This window comes from Triticum urartu, chromosome 6A, assembly GCF_056163025.1.
Source record: "Triticum urartu cultivar PI428250 chromosome 6A, HENAU_Tu73, whole genome shotgun sequence".
Classification (NCBI taxonomy): Eukaryota; Viridiplantae; Streptophyta; class Magnoliopsida; order Poales; family Poaceae; genus Triticum; species Triticum urartu.
The window spans coordinates 588295187-588302751 of record NC_141878.1 but is presented as its reverse complement, the minus strand read 5'-3'; positions in this window follow the sequence as shown (position 1 = coordinate 588302751).

Here is a 7565-nt window from a genome sequence, read left to right as displayed (position 1 = left end):
ATAAGCATTAACAGTGCAAAAATCTGAAGGTAGTAACAAGTTTCATCGTTGGTATACTGGCTGTGCAACAGCATTAGAATGCCTTAGCTGAAAAATCTCTAATACATCCACAATCAACAGCTAACCCTGAAATAATCCAGTGACATTAAATGGCATTGCTTAAATTTATGGGTGGCATTAGACTGAGAGCGGCATTAGTTAAATGTGGCATCACTTTAGCAGTAGCATTGCTTGACTTGACTGCTGGCGTTATACTAACAGCAAAAAAAGTGGCAATAAGAGCATGGGCCATTCGGACAGTGGGTGCACCAGTACGATGTACCTCCACGGACGCGGAGTGGTGAGGGAGGTATGGTTGCCTAGAGCAACAAATATCCAGGCAGCATATGTGGATTACGTCCCATTTTTGTTCTGTTTAGCCACCTTTTTCCTATGCGAGGACAACAAACCAATCGACCTGGTCATTCTCTATTGCGTTGTCATGCCTTTCTACCCTTCTTCAACCAAGAGACACGAGACTCGTTACTTAGCAGTATAGTCTCCCTTCCTTTCCTTATTCAACCCAGACATGGATTAGTCTGCATGAAGTAGGGTTTCCTTTAATAGTGCAAATTATGGTTTTAGTCTGTGTGGCCAGCAGAGCAGAGGATAGCAAATTGGGAAGATGGTGGAGTGGAAAACGATCCACATGCAACGACGTGGCAGATGGGGCAATAGAACAAGGTTATGGTTCGAAAAGAGGTAGCATACCAAAGGGTCGGCGGGAAGTGGCTTCGCTCGTGGTCGTCGTCCTCCGCACACACTACGGCAGCGAGCTTGGGGACGGAGGCCATCCCGCGCGGGCGCTATGTCTGAGAGGACGGCCTTGTCGTCAGTGCATGACCTCGCTCACCGACGAATTTCTTCCCCGGCGAATCTGTGACCACCGGTGAAGAGGGAGAGAGGGGCCGTCTTTTTTAGATCTGGAGAGAGGGTGGTAGTGTGAGAAGCAAGTGGGCAGCCCTTAGCAAGAAAGCGCTGAAGCTCCAACCTATATATCTTTTTTATACTACTAGTACTGGAGGTGGAGTAGTGGTAGAGTAGTTTATATTTTCTCTATGTACAGTACCAGTTAGTCGTGCTTGAAAACTGATTGGCACGCCATTAAAAAAATAAAGGTCGATAACTAATGCGGCACCTCGGGCCAACGCGGCCAGATCGCATTTTGCACGAGAAATTACACACCATGTTTCGTTGACATGTGGTCCCGTTCCAACATATCAGTGAGACGACGGGGAGTAGTAGGAGTATTTCCGAACGGACGTGTAGGCCGGGGCGCCTCTTCGTGAACCATGGCAAACTCGCAACTGTCCACCGACTCTTCACCTTTCCCTCTCGATTTGGAACTGCTGTCGCACGCTCTTCCTCTCCCTCCTCCATTTTCCTTCAGCCCTTCACCCTTTCTTCCGCCATTGTTCGATCGTCTTCTCCATGGAGGGAACAGGCCGGAAACGACCCCGTTATTCTTGCCCCGATCTGAAAGATGACGTGGTGGAGGAACTCATTGATCGGTGCGACGTCATCACCTCGGCTAGCATGGCAGGTTCGTTCAAGCCCATTCTCGACTCAACTAATAACATCATTGCAAGGAACCCAAGAGTCAAGGATCGGTTTGATCTCCCCTATCTTCTTCACCGTGACCCTGATGACTGGCGCCGGCACGACGGAGGCCTCGCCTTGTGCAAGTTGATGCCGCTTGATAATGATACGTATGATGTTAAGATGTCATCGCTTGAGGGCAAGGCTTGGGCGGGCGCAAATGGAGATTGGGTTGTTTACATTGGGTCCAACTGCGAGTGGGAACTTGTGAATGTGTACACTCGTCACCGGGTTCCACTTCCAAAAATCTCAGCACACTGCCCAGAGGTTGAGCACACCGGTAATGTACGCACGTTCAAATACGATCATGGTGATTGTCTTCTACAGAAGATAGCAATTTGTCGAGTTCCCAACCGCTCTTGGAATTACAGCAACTATGATGTTGTTGCTATCTTCGACAAGCTTGTTGCCGTCCTTGATGGTTTCACTCGATGGATATTGCTCAAAAATCAGTTTCTGTACACGGATGAGTACTGTGATGCAATTCAATACGAGGGCCTTGTGTTTGCTGCCACCACTCGTGGCACTATTTTTGCATGGCATCCTAGTAGTTTCGGTACGTTTGTCTTCCATCGTAATTATAATTGTTTCATCCACATGCATGCGGGTTAGCAAGTTTCCCTTTACTAATTAACCTTCTTCTTGTGTGTTCCAAGGTCTTGTGAACATCCCACCACCTATACTTGAAAAAATTTATAACCAAGGGGGAGATGCCGATGGTGATGATCACGAGCAGCGCCCATATACTATGTGGCGCCTGGCAACTAATTCCGATGGATCACCTCTTCTTGTGTGTATACAGCCCACTGATGATGTTACTGCTAAGGAAGTAGGTGTCTCCCATGGTCGCACTCTCCAGACCTATTCCAACACCCGTTGCATGGTATTCGGGATGGATACTAGTGTGCTAGCGCCAACTCCTTCTCCCTGGCACATAATTGATAGTCTTGGAGAAAACTCGCTCTTCCTTGGACAAAACTATCCGATGATGGTGAAAGGCGATCCAATTGCTGTTGACACATTTATGAGAAGCAACTGTGTCTATACCTCGGACATTTGGGTGGTTCCCTACCCTGGTACTGATGTAGTAGGCCGCTTCAGCCTGGATGATCGGTCCTGCGTTGGTCTCCAGATCGACAATAGATGGCCCGTCCCAGAGAATCACTTGTGGTTCAAAGCAAGTGTTTCCAACACCGCGGAATGGTTGATTGAAGTTCATTTCATGGCTTGTTATTTGTTGTGTGGTGAAAACTTTAGTATTTATAATGTATCCTCGTTGTCGATGTGGGTTGATGACCAGCTGTATGTAATAAAATGATATGCCTGTGATAAACTTACTAAATTTATGAATGGCTTTCGAGTCGCTTCTCCGAGTGAGTGGTGCAACGAGGCAAAAAAATATTTTCTGAATACATAATTGTACGTGCATTGCAACAGGTTATCGGATGAGGCCAATCAACAATAGTAGTACACTATTTGTACTAGCTTCACATGCTTTGCGCGTCGGGCGGGTGTTTTTACTGTAGCCATATGTCAATGTGTTCGTTGTACGTAACCAGCACCTCGAATCCTCGATAGTAGTATACTATATAGTAGGAGTAAGTAGTAGGAGTAGTAGGGTGGCATGGGCCAGAACAATTCATTTGTACTATTTTGACCTATTGAACGAGCTATTTCATTGAATCGAGATATTTCATTTTGGGTTTGATTCGCGTTTTTGAGTGGGTCAACTATTTGTCATATAGTAAATCGCTAGCAACGAGCATGTAAAAACACATTACTCCCGAGCATCATCTCTCCATTTAAAAAAGAAGTGGCAAGCTAATATTTCAAAATTTGATCCGAATCGACTTGGTAAGGTAGACGTGGATGCTCGTTCTCCCAAAATTTGAATGAACCGTTAAACATCCTCTCTGCTCGGTGGAATTTGCCCGAGCAAATAAATGGGAGATGCGAAATTACCGTCCTATGTGGGACACGCATCAATTGGCCCGTTGTACATCGAGGGTAGGTTCGTAACTTCATCCAAGCGCGCCTTCTCCTCAGCCGAAATGACATGTGTCGAATAATTCATAAACCATGGTCGGCAAAACACGCTCTCCTTGCCCGAAATAGCTCGCGCCCACTATTTCAAAACACGCTCTCCTCGCCCGAAATCGCTCGCGCCCACTATAGTTCAAAACACGCCCTCCTCGCCCGAAATCACTCCTGCCCACTATTTGGGGATTAGCAAAGTTACTCTACTATCCCCGACCCTCAGTACACAGACCCAAGCCGAGAAGCCTATAGGCAAGGGTAGAATTGTAACTCCCCCTCACATTTCAGACAAATGCGTCCGTAAGACATGGCTCCACTCCCCTCCCAATTCCCCCCCGCCCGCCCCCATTCATACCTCATGGGCGCCAAATCACCTTCTCCCTGGGAAGCTCCCTTCTCCCAAGCCGTGAAACCTCAGCCCCACCTCCATGGCGCCCCCCACCGCAACAATTTCACAGCCGCCCTCCTCCCTAATGCCGGAGACGTTGTCCATTTGCCGTCATGCACTGGGTTGTGTGCCTCTTACTCCGTGCTGCTGGTGCTGCCTCGACGACGGCCGCGTGAACCGTACCGGAGCCGATTCACCCCCGCCGTTGTTCACGGCACCGGAGCGGCTCCAACTTCGGATCCATCCAGAGTCCTGGCGCTGCTTCGGCGTAGCCATCGACCGCCGCGACATCGCTCTTTCCCTGCCGCTGGTCGCCACCGCAACCGCGCCGGCCTCACCGACTCGGCAGCTGGACCTGCCTACTTCACCATGCCGCCAGATAGGTCGCACCCTCATCTCAAATCACTTTATTTAGGTGTCAGTTGTCTGAATTTTTATTCTGGGCCAATCGATTTGCAATGGGAAGTAGCACCCCTCGAGGTGGTGGAGCTCCTAGGCTGCCGGTTGGCTGGTGTCTAACGTAAGGGTGCGGGGCCGCAAGTTCGCCGCGGAAGCAGCGCTTAGATGGCTATCTTTTAGAGTTGCGTGGGTTGAAGGTACTGCCGCCGCCGGATCTGGATGACGGGGAGTCTTTGTGGATTGGCCTGGGGGCGGCGCAACCATGGCAGTGCGGTGGGGCGGGGAGCGGGGTTTTGGCCGGGGCCACGGACGGCAGAGGCAGGCTGCTCTGCCGTTGCTCGCTGGCTCTTCGGGGAAGATTCCGAACAGTGTCAGCTGGGAGGCACAAGACGGCCAGCCATCCAGCATAGATCGGACAGTACCAAAATAAAATAAAATCGTGTGACCCCAATTTAGTCTTCAGTCAACATACGTGTGACCACTCTCGTACCTTGCTATTGATCTCTTAGTGTATTTCTTCAGATCAAAGAGATATGTCGTTCTTAACATTATGCGCTATCTGCATCTTCAGACACACCGTCTTCCGACTCACCGCAGCTGCTCCAACAAGGGAAGCATACACCAGAAGGGAGCTATAGTCCCCACTCAACAGTTCCCTCCATCGAATGCGCGTGCCTGACATGCATAGCCACAACAACTGCAGGGCCATCGACAAGTCAGCACATGATGCTCACTCCTATGGATGGCAGCCAGATAGGTTGTACTCTCATCTTACTTGTGTGCAACATTTATGGCTTTGTTATTCATCTAAGCATGGGAAATAGATCATCACATTTCACTGTATATTCATGTTGATCTCTTACGGGTCTTGTTCAGGAGTTAACGTTGTTCCATAGTCCAGCTAAGATACTTGTTCTTTAGGTAACACTGTTCCATAGTTATCATCCATCAGCCAATGCTATCCCACAGGCTGGTGATTATAGTATTATACCACTTCTAGTATTACCTATGTTGTTCTTAATACTTTTGTGTGCCATCTAGTTAATCTCGAGTACAAACGATACATATTCTGTAGCTTTCATTTGTGTTCTCCCTTTAGTTTATGAGACATGTTGCTGCTAGTTAACCCCAATCCTACTATTTATGTCGTCTCCTACAGGCACTCATTACATAAATCTAACTACTAGTTGTCTTCCATGCATGTCAGATATAATTGCACACATTGATATATCCACAAGAACCTCACGGAGCAATGTAAAGGCCAATAAACTTGATGTCAATGATACCCAATATGATGGAACATGTAAAGGCAGTTCTTCAGAAGACTTGCAGAAAGATGATGAATCCTCTTCACCCCACAAGGTCCTTGCTCTAACTTGGCCTATGATATGGGTACAACATGCATATAATGTCCTGGAGTGTATCTACTCTGTTGCAATGCCATGTGCTTAGCATGCTGATCATGCATGTAAATATGTCATGCCTTCCTGTTTTTCAATACCTATTCCATTCATGATAACATGTTTTCAAATTCAAGTACTGTCATTCTACTCTATCGCTATGCCATCTGCTTAATTTGGACATAATGCTTCTGAATATCTTATGCATTGTTATTCATCAGTATGTACTTCATCTATCTACCATATCATGTTTTTTTACATTGAAGTGCTGTTCTAGTGCTCTGTTGCAATGCCATCTTATTTTCCCAATCATACACGTGTATGTTGCCTTAGTTATTTTTGTACGTATTCCGCTAGCATACAGTTTTACATTCAACTAGTGTTTTTTTTGTTGTGTTGTCCTGTCGTATCCCTAGCTCTTACACCATACTCCCTCCGTCCGGATTACATGTTGCCGAAATGGATAAAAAAAATATGTATCTAGAACTGAAATACGCCTAGACCCATCCATTTTTTCGGATGGAGGGAATACATGTCAATATGTCATGCCTTTCTATTCTTCAGTACCTATTCCATCTCTCTGCTACCGCATGTTTTATAATTAAAGCACCATTCTTCTATACAAGGCATGTAAGGGGAAGACGACTATGTTAGAATCTGAAGGGTTACAAACAAGGCCTTTGCAAAAGATCCAAACACCAGGAGATAATAAACCAACTCCAGTTTTTATAGATACTGCACCAGCACAGAGAAACCCAACTCCTACTGATAATAAGCAGATTCCAGTGGCCAACGAACTAGTTCGCTCCAGTCCAGCAAAAATATGTCAACTCAATTCTAAGAAGCGTGTGCGTATCCTTGCATCATGAAATTTTATAGCATGCTGATCATATTTTCTACATGTTTCTTACCCATCTCTCTTTTAGAAAATAAGCTTAACAGATAGAAGATTTTCTGCAATAGTATCGTTTATGAGGAAAGATTCTTGCAGGAATTCTCTATGCTCCAATGTAGATGTAAGTACCTGTTGTATATCACTATATTTTTACATCAGCATGTATTTTATTAATTGGCGTGAATCCAAACTTTATCTGATCTAAATTTAGTTGTAGCAAAATGTAAGATTAAAGGCCACAATGTTGATTTTTGTAAGGAAAACTGCCTGGTAGTTTTGCATCCTGAGCTGCATGAGTGTACTATCTCATATCAGTGGGTTTGAATACTTTGGTTCTGCAGTGGGTTTTCCAGTGTTTTTTGAAATTTCTATGATGATTCCCTGCACTTGGGGATTATCATCCACTCCAAGTCCTCTGGGTCACGTTTGTTCCAAAAATCACGCTCCCGAAGGTTTCATTCCGTTTGGACTCCGTTTGATATTCCTTTTCTGCGAAACACTGAAATAGGAAAAAAAACAGCAATTTGCACTGGGCCTTGGGTTAATAGGTTAGTCCCAAAAATAATATAAAAGTGTATAATAAAGCCCATTAAACATCCAGAACAGAATATATAATAGCATGAAGCAATCAAAAATTACATATACGTTGGAGATGTATCACCGCGTTACGTGCGTTCCTCCGCGAGAACTGGGACATATTCGCCTGGCACCCTTCTGATATGCCAGGAATCCCACACAGGTTGGCCGAACATAGCCTCAATATATTAAAGGGATACAAGCCGGTCAAGCAAACACTGCGGCGCTTTTC